The following is a 13878-nucleotide window of genomic DNA, read 5'->3' as shown; positions in this document are numbered from 1 at the left end:
ATTTTCAGCTTCATAAGAATGAAAAGAAAACGCGGATTCTGGGCCACACCTAGGAAATAAACACAAAAACAAAGTGGAAGCTGAGAAATATCAAGATTTGGAGCGCAATTATAGGCAAATTTTCTGGTGATGAATGAAATTTTGGGACGTGGAGTCACAAGTAGAGTTGAGCGAAACAGGTCGGCCAGATTCATAAGTCGCCGACTTATGGCAAAGTCGGGTTTCACCGACCGAAACCCGACCACAGCGGTCAGTAAAATGAGCGCCAAAGTCGGATTTCCCAGAATGCTTGCACGTGACTTTTTTCAGCCACTGAGCAAGGACGTACTCGTACACTGTGGGCAACGAGATGACACGTGCAGCGTCCAGCGTCCGGGGGGGGGAGAGAGAGTTTTCGCGCACTTTAAAAAAGCGGTCCGGCATGTAGTTATGTTTACTGTCCTCCACTCTCTGCTGACTTTGCTTCCCCATTGACTTGCATTGGGTTTCATGTGTCAGTCGGACCTTCGACTTTTCCCGATAGTCGGACGATTTCATTCGACTCGACTTTTGAGAAAGTCGGGTTTCATGAAACCTGACTTGACCCTAAAAAAGGCAAAGTCGCTCATTCTCTAGTCACAAGTCTTCCACAGATCACTGTGTTATTAAAACCAAAGCAGGTTCTGTTTGGTGCCCTTTTCCAGCAAAAAACCTTTGATGTAAAAAAGTGAAATAAATTCAAGTACAGAACTGACACTGAAGCTTTGTCACTTTAATTACAAACTGCCAGATCTCATGTGGGGGATAATGTGATAAAAAAAATAATAATCATTTTAGTTGAAAATAATGTTTCTTGCCCTTGAAAATTCCCTACATAGTTCCGGGCACTTGGTGTCTCTATTCTGTGTAACTCATAGTTCACTGCCTGTTGTCAAGTAAAATCCATCTGTAGCAGCTGAGAGACAGATGACAAGTAGTGGGGATCGGGCTTCATATCTTTACAGTAAGTGGGCTGTCTCTGAATGTAAAGGAAGTATGGGCAGATATTCCCCTCTATTCAGAAAATAGGGCAAGTTTTTAGCTATTGGAAGTGTGAACATATCTCTATCTTCTTAATGTATGAAGGATCTCTAATTACAGGAAGTGTGTCAAATATTGTGATCGTGGTTCCTCCTTTCTGCTCTGTCAATTTGCATATATATATATATATTACTAACACACCGTTGGGCAACATTTGCAGCAAAGCATGCTGGAAATTGAGCGATAGGACATTCTAGAACATTTGGTACAGAAAAAATTTACAGGAAAAATAACCCACTCAATAAAAAAGTGAAAATGGCAAGTTACACAACAGGAGATTCGGCACAGTTCATGGACAAATTAGACTGATATTGGCAAAAAACCTACAAGAAGCAAAATAAACATAAACCCTGCCATATCTAAATAATTAAAAAGCAAAAGTGCGTTTAAATAACACTGGGTTCTTAGTAATACAATTTTTTGATGAAAAATTGCATGAAAGCCATCTCACCGTCGCCAAGGTGACTCTGATCAGAGCGGTCCTATACTGTCTCATATAAAAAACCTTATCATGTGTAAAAGTTGACCTCAGTGTGTGAATAAGGGCAGACAAAAGGACCAGGTCCCGAACTAAGGACACCAGCCTGGGGATGCTTTTGAATGTAATTTTTAGCTAAAGCGGGTGAGGCCACACCCCAGCTTGCACAGAATGCAAAAATACAAATAAAAAATCACACAAAAATTGAGCTTAGTTAAAGTTGGAATACATGCAGCATATATAAACGCATTTTCACTTTGGCCATAAAACATTGAAAAAACCTCCAAGAAGCAAAATAAACATAAACCCTGATATAACTAAATAGGTAAAAAGCAAAAATGTGTTTAAATAACACAGGATTCTTAGTAATACAATTTTTAATCAAAAATAGCATGAAAGCCATCCCACCGTCACCAGGGTGAACCAGATCGAGACGGTCCTACACTGTCTGGTAAAAGTAGTTTTACCTTGTGCAAAATGTGAGCAGCAAGACCAAGACCTTACACCTTAGTGAAAGGTCAGGTATAATGTAAAAGACAATATTCAGTAAATACACTTTTTTATGCAAATTTCAATATTTTCTTACCTTTACATCAGTCTCTCAGATATCATCTTGCAGGACCTCATTCTTGGGATATTCAATCATTCAAAACTGTAAATGCAAACAAATGTTTTACCACATTGGAAATAATTAGAAAGGCTCAGGGACAGAGGCTCTTTTTTCTGGATCTACAGAATAAGAATTGCTGATATAAAAGAATCATAAACCTGCTTCAAACTATTTCCAGCACAGAGACGCCCAGGCTCATGTCTGATAGCGATACAACAACCAGATTATTTTTAATGTAGTGACACTAAGGCAAGGAGGGTTCTCAGGAATACACCATACTGTAATATCGGAGCATTTTTTGTAAAAATGAAATGAGGAATAAAAAAATAAATGTGTAGAGCTCTATAAACTAGAGGGAATTCGGAACTGGATGGATGAAAGAATACTTGAGGTACAACTTCATTGCTTTCCTGACCCATTATCCCCTATACTGTAAAAATCCCATAATAAAGAGAATTTTGAGAAATACTTACAGTATAACAAATATTATGCAATGGTATGTGACAATCCTTTGATCAATTGACGGAAGAATTTGGATTGACAAATAAACAATTGTAGCAGTATTTGCAGCTTGGGTATTCATTTAATGCACAAATAAAATTGACCCCTTCGCTGAGAGATAATAATTCCTTTATTAATCTGGTACTGGAAAAAGGAAATACCTAGGATTACATTTCTGATATTTACAGACTTCTAAATATTTTTTTAAAAAACTTTCCTTCACTAGCTAGACAAAAATGGGAGGAAGATATAGGGCCAATCTCAGAAGATCAGTGGAGTCTGGCATTAGGGCCCCGTCACACATAGCGTCACCAGTGATCCTGACAATGATATCAACGTGTCAGGATCGCTGGTGAATCGCTACATGATCGCTGGTGAGCTGTCAAACAGACAGCTTCACCAGCGATCAGCACAGCGACGCCGAGCGTGCGGCGTCGCTGTGTTCGTTAGTTACCAGCGCGCTGATGCAGGGAGCTGGTAACTAACGTACACATCGGGTAACTAAGGGACATGCGTCCCTTAGATACCCGATGTGTACGTTAGTTACCAGCAGATCGCTGGTCTCCCGCCTGTCACATGCAGCGATGCGTGCTGGCCAGCGGGAGACCAGCGACCAAAGAAAAGTCCAGAGGTTTCCCAGAGCGATCAGCGATACTGGCAGGGGGGTCGGTCGCTGATCACTGTCACACACAGCCATCTCGCTGGTGAGATCGCTGTTGTGTCACAAAACTTGTGACTCAGCAGCGATCTCGCTAGTGAGATCACTATGTGTGACTGGGCCTTTAGAGTTGATACCTAAGTTATCTTTAAATGAGGCACAGAGATTTTCTCAAATTATATTAATGCATAGGGAATACAAGACGCCTAGATTCTTATTTAGTATAGGGCATAGAACTGATGCGGAGTGTCCAAGATGTAAAATGGATGATGTAGCATTATTACATTTGATGTGTGAATGTCGGGAATTGGGAAGATACTGGAAAGGAGTCCTGTCTATCATAAAGAAAGTCTATAAAATTGTTATTCAACCAGATCCCAAAATAGTCTATTGGGAATATTAGAGGATGACATGGAATTTGATCCAGTTACAATAGGAATTTCATGCATTTTACTTCAGGCCAGGAAACATATTGCATCCAAATGGATTAAACCCTTACCTCCGTTGATTAACAATTTGAAAAATAGGATAAATAATATTATTAGACTGGAAAAGGGTATATACAAAAAGAGAAACATAATGAAAACATTTGAGAGAATATGGGGTCCATGGTTGGATACTTCTGGAATGCCATAATGAGGATTGTTGATGGAAAGGCAATTTGACTTACTGGGGGGAGGAGGGAGAAGCTGGGCCTGAAACCTCATTATAATATGTGAATGATTTTTTTTATCAGGTGTTTTATATGTTTCGGTCTATAATAGAAATGTTTTATATAAGAATTTTGTCTTCTACAGGAAGTTAAGACCAAACAATTTTGATTATAAGTAGAGTTGAGCGAAACGGGTCGAAAAAATTCAAAAGTCACCGACTTTTGGCAAAGTCGGGTTTCATGAAACGAAACCCGACCCTAGGATGAGGTCGGCCACGAGGTCGGCGACTTACGCGCCAAAGTCGCGTTTCAAAAGTTTGTTTTGCGCTCTTTTTCAGCCAATCAGGATCCACGGACACTGTGGGCAACGTGATGACCTAGGCACGGGTCACCACCATCTTTCAGAAGGGCATGCAAGTGATTGGCTTGCTTTGGTGGGCGTCACAGGGGGTATAAAAGGGCGTGCACGCCGACCGCCATCTTACTTCTGCCGATCTTAGTATAGGGAGAGGTTGCTGCTGATTCTGTAGGGAGAGCGTTAGGCAGGGAAGAAGACAAAAAAACTGCTTCTGCTGCTAGCGATTTGGCCTGCACAACACACAAGTCACTGTGTGTGCAGTGCAAGGGGAGGCTATATTGTGGTGTATCAGTGGTGTTGGTTGTTGGGCTGCCTTTTAAGGCTTCCTGACACGCTGGCATTGCTGTTTACCCACTGCTCCGCAAACTGCTTTTTTAAAAGCAATCCAATCTCCCTTATCCTCTAGTCACTTTTGTCACAGCTGTGCCATCGAGCCTGTCACATAGCGCTCAGATATCAGTGGGCCTCACACAATCCACAAGTGTCCAGTGTCCAAAAGTGTGCGCAGAGATTCAAAATCTCCATTATCCTCTCGTCACTTTGGTCACAGGCAGCTGTGCCATCGAGCGTGTCACATAGCGCTCAGATATCAGTGGGCCTCACACAATCCACAAGTGTCCAGTGTCCAAAAGTGTCCGCAGAGATTCAAAATCTCCATTATCCTCTCGTCACTTTTGTCACAGGCAGCTGTGCCATCGAGCCTGTCACATAGCGCTCAGATATCAGTGGGCCTCACACAATCCACAAGTGTCCAGTGTCCAAAAGTGTGCGCAGAGATTCAAAATCTCCATTATCCTCTCGTCACTTTGGTCACAGGCAGCTGTGCCATCGAACGTGTCACATAGCGCTCAGATATCAGTGGGCCTCACACAATCCACAAGTGTCCAGTGTCCAAAAGTGTGCGCAGAGATTCAAAATCTCCATTATCCTCTCGTCACTTTGGTCACAGCTGTGCCATCGAGCCTGTCACATAGCGCTCAGATATCAGTGGGCCTCACACAATCCACAAGTGTCCAGTGTCCAAAAGTGTGCGCAGAGATTCAAAATCTCCATTATCCTCTCGTCACTTTGGTCACAGGCAGCTGTGCCATCGAGCGTGTCACATAGCGCTCAGATATCAGTGGGCCTCACACAATCCACAAGTGTCCAGTGTCCAAAAGTGTGCGCAGAGATTCAAAATCTCCATTATCCTCTCGTCACTTTGGTCACAGGCAGCTGTGCCATCGAGCGTGTCACATAGCGCTCAGATATCAGTGGGCCTCACACAATCCACAAGTGTCCAGTGTCCAAAAGTGTGCGCAGAGATTCAAAATCTCCATTATCCTCTCGTCACTTTGGTCACAGGCAGCTGTGCCATCGAGCGTGTCACATAGCGCTCAGATATCAGTGGGCCTCACACAATCCACAAGTGTCCAGTGTCCAAAAGTGTGTGCAGAGATTCAAAATCTCCATTATCCTCTCATCACTTTGGTCACAGGCAGCTGTGCCATCGAGCGTGTCACATAGCGCTCAGATATCAGTGGGCCTCACACAATCCACAAGTGTCCAGTGTCCAAAAGTGTGCGCAGAGATTCAAAATCTCCATTATCCTCTCGTCACTTTGGTCACAGGCAGCTGTGCCATCGAGCCTGTCACATAGCGCTCAGATATCAGTGGGCCTCACACAATCCAAAAGTGTCCACTGTCCACAAGTGTGTGCAGAAATTCTAAATCTCCCCTGTCCTATAGACACCTTGTACCTTGTTTTACATTACTATATAGTTTGTTGGATTTTGTCTACATTTTTACCAAAAATGAGGAAGGCTGGTGGAAGAGGCCGTGGAATTGGGCGGGGGTTGGCAGCTGGTAATGATGGTGTTGGTGGTGGATCTGATGGTAGTGGCAAGAGCAAAATAGGACCGAATGCAGGAGGTGCTGACCCTGCGTCATCGTCTGGCTACATAAGGCCTCGAACGCTTAGTTTTCTAGGAGTTGGCAAACCGCTTTTAAAGGCAGAGCATCAGGAAAAAGTTTTGTATTACATTGCTGACTCAGCCTCCAGCTCTATCGCCTCCTCTTCTTCAGTTGTAAAAAGTAAAAGCACTGAGTCGTCATTGGAGGCTCATGTTCATGAACCACACCTTTCCTTGTGTCCTTCACCCCAACCAAGATTGAAGGATGACGCAGGCCATACTACTGATTACTCCATGGAGCTGTTTTCACATACCATGCCTGGATTATCAAGTGAAATGGTGAATTACCCAGGCCAAGATGAATCTGACATGGAGTGCACTGATGCACAGCCGCTGATGGATGATTCTGCTGGTACATTCACTCAGAGCACTACATTGTCCTCGCAGTGTACAGAGCCAGATTTTGACCCTGATGAGACTCAGGTGCCCCTTCCCGCACACTATACCACCATACACGGTGACACAGAGAAAGGTGCACATGACATAGAAGAGGAGGTGATGGATGACCCAGTTGTTGACCCAGATTGGCATCCATTGGGGGAAGAGGGTGCTGCTTCCAATAGCTCAGATGAGGAGCATCCACAGCAGACATCGACATCGCAACAGCTGTTATCTGGCAGGCCCGGAGCACTCCAAAGACAGGTTCCAAACATCAAAAGAGTTGCTGGACAGCTTGTCCAGAGGGTCAAAAGATCACAGCGTGCTAGGCTGCAAAATGTCTGCCAAAGTAGGAAGAGTGCAGTGTGGCACTTTTTTGAACAAAATCCTCATGATCAGGCCAAGGTTATCCGTAAGAAGTGCGCAAAGACCTTTAGCCGAGGGAAAAATCTGAAAAATTTGAATACCAGTTGCATGCTTAGACATTTAACCAGCATGCACTTGCAAGCGTGGACACAACACCAAACCTCAAGTGCCACATGTGCAACTGATCACAACGAAGGTAGTCAGCAACGCTACATTGTTTCCCCCACTGTAAGCCCACCGGTTAGCACAGCAGCAAATGTTGAGGTGTCGTTGCAAGACCACAGCAGTCAGGGAATCCCACTGTTATATCAACGAAAGACTGATTCTAGGCCATCAGAAAGAACACCAACTCCATCACCATCATCAACCCTCTCTCAGTCCGCCCTGTCCACCACTACTTCCACCATATGCAGCTCTCAAGTCCAGCTCACCCTCCCAGACACTATGAGTAGGTCAAGAAAGTACTCAGTCTCTCATCCGCGTACACTGGGTTTGAACGCCCACATTGCCAAACTAATCTCGTTTGAGATGATGCCCTTTCGGTTGGTGGAAAGCACAGCTTTCCGCGAACTCATGGCCTATGCAGTACCACGCTATGACCTACCCAGTCGCCACTTCTTCTCTCGCAAAGCCATCCCAGCCCTCCACCATCATGTGAAAGACCGCATTGTCCATGCACTCAAGCAGTCAGTGAGCGGAAAGGTGCACCTCACAACTGATGCATGGTCCAGTCGGCATGGCCAGGGCCGTTACGTGTCCATCACTGCGCACTGGGTTAATGTGGTGGATGCAGGGTCCACAGGGGACAGCGGTGGTGGGACAGTGCTGCCTAGCCCACGGTATAGGAAACAGTTGGCTGTAGGCGTTCGACCCTCCTCCTCCTCCTCCTCCTCCTCCAGAAGCTAAAGCTCGTCCACAGAGCGCAGTTGTACGAGCACTCCATCTGCAGCTGCCACTGTTGCACACGATGTGTCCCCCTATCGAGCAGCTAGTGGAAAGCGTCAGCAGACTGTGTTGCAGATGATGTGTTTGGGCACTTGAAGCGACAAACTGAGTCATGGCTGGGCAGTGTACATCTTGAGGCAGGCAAGGTAGTTAGTGATAACGGCCGTAATTTTGTGGCAGCCATAGCCCTTTCAAAACTCAGCCACATACCTTGCTTGGCTCACACCTTGAACCTGGTGGTGTAGTGCTTAATCAAAAATTATCCGGAGTTAACAGCCCTGCTCCAGAAGGTGCGAAGACTGTGCGCGCACATCCGCCGGTCGCCTGTACACTCCGTTCGTATGCAGAAGTTGCAGCGATTGCTCCACCTTCCCAACCACCGCCTCATTATCGACATTGCAACAAGGTGGAACTCCACCCTGAACATGGTGGAGCGGCTGTGCGAGCAGAGGCAGGCCATAATGCATTTGTGGGATGATACACGGCCAGGCACTTTGAGAGCAGACATGGAGTTGACAGGCGTGCAGTGGTCGAAGCTGAAAGACCTTTGTAAAGTCCTTCAGTGTTTTGAGGAATGCACATGGCTGGTAAGCGCAGACGACGCCATCCTAAGCATGAGCATCCCACTTATGCGTCTGCTCATGCAAACTTTGACGCACCTTAAGGAGCAGGCGTCTGCAGCCAATGTTGATGAGGAGGAAGAGGAGGAGGGAATCCTTGATGACATTCAGCCATTGTCTGCTCAGGGACCTCTCCTGGACGAGGTGGAGGAAGAAGAGGAGGAGGAGTATGATGATGGGGATGATTACTTAGGGGAGGAGGATGCATCTCGTGGGGCAAGTGAAAATGTTGGCGTGGCAAGGTCTGGTACAGGGTTTGTGCGTGACTGGAGGGATGTGGATTTGCCAGAAAGTGCTCCTCCACCCAGCACTCGCAGTGCATCATTGACACCGGGAACATTGGCCCACATGTCAGATTATGCCTTGCGGATCCTAAAAAGGGACCCCCGCATTGCCAAAATGATGAACGATGACGACTACTGGTTGGCCGGATCCACGCTATAAAGGCAAATTACAAAACATCATGCCACAGGAGAACCTTGACCTAATATTGGCTAATAAACAAGCAACTCTGGTAAATCGGTTGCTTGAGGCATTCCCAGCACACAGCAGCGGTGATGGTTCTCACACGAGCCGTACTGGCCGGGGGCAGCTTGGCAGAGGTGTTCGTGGTGCACACAGCAGAAATGGCGTTGGAGACAGGTGTTTCATGACAATGTTGTGGACTGATTTTTCAAATACCGCTCACACAACTGGTAATACTGCATCGATGGAAAGTGACAGGAGACAGCAGTTGTCAACTATGGTTACAAACTACTTTTCCTCCCATATCGATGTTCTCCCACACAGGTCATTCCCCTTTGACTATTGGGCCGCTAAACTGGACACCTGGCCTGAATTGGCCCAATATGCCTTACAGGAGCTCGCTTGCCCAGCTGCAAGTGTGCTATCGGAAAGAGTCTTCAGTGCAGCTGGATCAATCCTGACAGAAAAAAGGACCCGTCTGTCAACCCAAAATGTGGATGATCTAACCTTCATTAAAATGAACCACGCATGGGTTTCCAAGGATTTTGTCCCACCTTCCCCTGATGACACATAGGGTGACAGAAAAATGGCTTGCTTTGGTCCACCTCTTCCTGGTACTTCACCTATTTCGCCTTTTGCATCAGCTGAATGTCCAACATCAACATATGCCACTTTCTAAAACTCCCTAACTGTGCTGCCTCCCCCCCCATGCCCGGGGTCACCACCTACCGCACGACACCGTGCGAGTGCCGTTGCCATGGACAGGTGGGTAGGCCGACTCTTGGGCGCGGGCACTGGCACAGGGTCCCTCATAGTGCAATCAAGTGTCTCTGACGGTGGTGGTGCACACCCGCCGTCAGACACACCGCTGTACTATGAGGGGCCCAGTGCCAGTACCGACGTCCACGAGTGGGCCCCCCTTGCTTGGGCAGGGCCCCAGCATTTGCAATCTTTACCTCTCCCTGCTCCTCCGCTGTGTAATCTGGGCCGTCAAATCCATACTGTGCCTGACACCGTCTGAGCCTGCCTCCTGAGACATATATTTTGAATGTGTACGCTATCCATACATGTTATCCAGGGATACGGTACCCTTTCTAACCTTTGTGCAATCACGTGCAATCCATACTGGGCCTAACACCGTCTGAGCCTGCCTCATTCTGTATAGACATATATTTTGAATGTGTACGCTATCCATACATGTTATCCAGGGATACGGTACCCTTTCTAACCTTTGTGCAATCACGTGCAATCCATACTGGGCCTAACACCGTCTGAGCCTGCCTCCTGAGACATATATTTTGAATGTGTACGCTATCCATACATGTTATCCAGGGATACGGTACCCTTTCTAACCTTTGTGCAATCACGTGCAATCCATACTGGGCCTAACACCGTCTGAGCCTGCCTCATGCTGTATAGACATATATTTTGAATGTGTACGCTATCCATACATGTTATCCAGGGATACGGTACCCTTTCTAACCTTTGTGCAATCACGTGCAATCCATACTGGGCCTAACACCGTCTGAGCCTGCCTCCTGAGACATATATTTTGAATGTGTACGCTATCCATACATGTTATCCAGGGATACGGTACCCTTTCTAACCTTTGTGCAATCACGTGCAATCCATACTGGGCCTAACACCGTCTGAGCCTGCCTCCTGAGACATATATTTTGAATGTGTACGCTATCCATACATGTTATCCGGGGATACGGTACCCTTTCTAACCTTTGTGCAATCACGTGCAATCCATACTGGGCCTAACACCGTCTGAGCCTGCCTCCTGAGACATATATTTTGAATGTGTACGCTATCCATACATGTTATCCGGGGATACGGTACCCTTTCTAACCTTTGTGCAATCACGTGCAATCCATACTGGGCCTGACACCGTCTGAGCCTGCCTCCTGAGACATATATTTTGAATGTGTACGCTATCCATACATGTTATCCAGGGATACGGTACCCTTTCTAACCTTTGTGCAATCACGTGCAATCCATACTGGGCGTGAGAACGGCTGGCGAGCTGTTAAGCAAGCTACAGCACCTGTCCAGACAAGTACAGGGATTCCCTAGCGAGGAGACTTATTTGATTGTTTTCAATGTTGGGACAGCAATTTTTGGGGAGCACTATACTCTGGAGAATGATAGATGGGGCCCACCATACACTGGAACATTCCAAAGGTGGACATCAGACACTGGAGCAGCATTTACAGGGCCCATTATACACTAGAGCATTAGAAATGGGGCCCATTATGTTTGGAGCATTATTTGGGCCCATAAGACAGTGGAGCTTCATCCATGGGGACCAACATATACTGTAGCATTATGTGGAGCTCATCATATACTGTTTCAAACATTATATGGGACCAATGATTTTGTATGGAGAAATAGATGGGCCTCGTCATGAGATGTAAAAAGTGAGGTATTTTTCATTGGACTATACCGCTATTTATCTGCCGTATCGGAGCATGATGAGTTGTGGTATGTGTTAAAGGGGCGCTCTTTCGCCCAGGGCACATGAAAACCTGCAGCCAGCCCTCCCCCCCCCCACAACTTTAGCCAAATAACCCCCATTTTTCAGTGCGTAACTTGTATTATGAAGTTAATTAAGGTTGACAAGCTTAAGTAAGAAGAATTGATGCTTTTGGCATTCAAATGGGCACTGTAGGTGTGTTTCCTGTCCTCCTCTCACTGCCGACTTTTATTCCCCATTGACTTACATTGGGTTTCGTGTTTCGGGACGACCCCGACTTTTCCCTATAATCGGACGATCTTGCTCGACCCGACTTTTGGAAAAGTCGGGTTTCACGAAACGAAACGCGACCCTAAAAAACCAAAAGTCGCTCAACTCTAATTATAAGGTATAATGAATGTGAATTACTGGACAGTGTTGAGCTAGCTAGATATACTGAAATGATGTATAATTGTTACCCTTAGGTTATTACCGTATGTTTGCATGTTGTTCTTTATGTGAAGGTTGTTAATGATGTTTGTATCAAAACAAAATGAGAAAAAATTGATTCAGTAAAAATGATGCGATTTAGAAAAATATGAAATGAGGCCCAAATGTTGGATAGGAAATATAAAAATGGCAGCACGGTCAGGTTCAGCATCATTATAAAGATCTTAAGAAGTTACTGTTTTCTTAACCCCTCTCTGACATCAGACTATCCCGTCCACGGTACCCGGGCCCGTATGACCGGGGATGGGATGGTACGTCTAAGTGATCAGCGGTGCTCCGGGGGGGGGCGCAGCTGATCGCGGTCGGGTGTCAGCTGATTATCACAGCTGACACCCGGCACTATGTGTCAGGGGCGGTCACGGACCACCCCCGGCATGATAACCCCTGGCACGCTACAATCAAACATGATTGCAGTGCAGCGGGGGATTAGGGGAGCATCGGGCAGGGAGGGGGCTCCCTCCGTGCTTCCCTGAGACCACTGGAGCAGCGCGATGTGCTGCGCTGTCTGAGGGCCTCCTTCCCTGCAGGCCCCCGGATCCAAGATGGCTACGGAGGCCTTCGGGGGGCCTGCAGGGAGGCGATTTCCTCAGTACATGCAGAGAGCAGGCGGTGGTCGCAACTCAGTGAGACCCTCAGCGGGGTCCCCATCCTCATGTGCCTCTGGGAGACCCCCCAGCCGGGGCTCTCGATCTCAGTCCATTGCTTGCTGTCCTGCTTCTTCCCCTGCTCCCTGGCGTGCGGCCAGCACTTCCCCTGGTATGAGATTAAGGCCGGGCATACACTCTAGGTCTCTTAAAGAGACAGAGCACATATTTCAAAAAAAGTAATTAACCAGCACTGATTGCTATTTCTGGCCCCACCGCCATAGGGAGGGTGCCGGAGCAACGAGTATCTACTCTTGCTAATTCCGGTTCTGTCTCTGTTCTGCCTGCGCTGTTATAGCATTCCGTTTAGCACTCTGCTTACACTCTTTGTCTCCACAGAATATCAGTGACCAGTGGTTCGACTATTCTAGATGACATCTGAACCATTACTCTCAAGTTGCATCCCGTTCCGCCACTCCGCCATCCGTACTCGTGGACAACACTAAAGTTGCTGGAGCCAGCTTCCTCCTATCTACCCGGAACCTGACTATCCTCACCAGAGCCAGCTCCCCCTCGTATACCCATTGTCCGCCCATCAGCTTCATTATATCTGTAATATCTGTTTACCCATTTGTCCCATTGGGACAGCTGCTATGTGTCCGGGGTCTAACTGGAGGTAGCACCTGTGTCCCCCAGGTATTCCACTCTGGTCCTGTTTGAGGGATCTTACTATGGGTACCTGGGGATCACTAGTCACCCCCCTTCGGAGCCCCCTGGCACATGGCCCCGAGGTTCCACTCAAAAAATAAAAGATGAATGTGAACTTCATCACCTGTTCCTCTGCTTCCATTTGTTACGATATATAGAACGTTTAACCAATCTATAGCCCATGTGTAAAAAACACAAGTACACCATTAGAGCCTGGGCAAAGATGACAGATATAGTAAGAAATGGGTATAAACATGCACAAATAAATTCACCAAATTACCAATGGAAAATATAAGATGATACACTAGTCCAATATTATTACCTAAATAAAAGCTGTGAAGCACAGAGAGCAGTGGGGCAGGGAGAACGGGGCTCCCAGCTCTACCACAGGATCCAACTCCATTGCCGTCATCTTGACATTGATACAGTTTAAAGTGGTCCTCGACCGGAGTTTCAGGGCTATGGGAGAAAAGTCTATGGCAGGTGTACTGCTCCAGATTTTTTGAGCTAGCAACGACATTTTTAGGGGTCATTTACTCTTTATTTTTCTTTTGACAATTTGTGCACTGTGCCACT

The sequence above is a fragment of the Dendrobates tinctorius genome, unplaced genomic scaffold (assembly GCF_039654945.1).
Source record: "Dendrobates tinctorius isolate UK_male_01 unplaced genomic scaffold, ASM3965494v1 ptg000013l, whole genome shotgun sequence".
In the NCBI taxonomy this organism is placed as follows: Eukaryota; Metazoa; Chordata; class Amphibia; order Anura; family Dendrobatidae; genus Dendrobates; species Dendrobates tinctorius.
The sequence above is the reverse complement of the archived record's forward strand: the minus strand, read 5'-3'. Positions refer to the sequence as shown.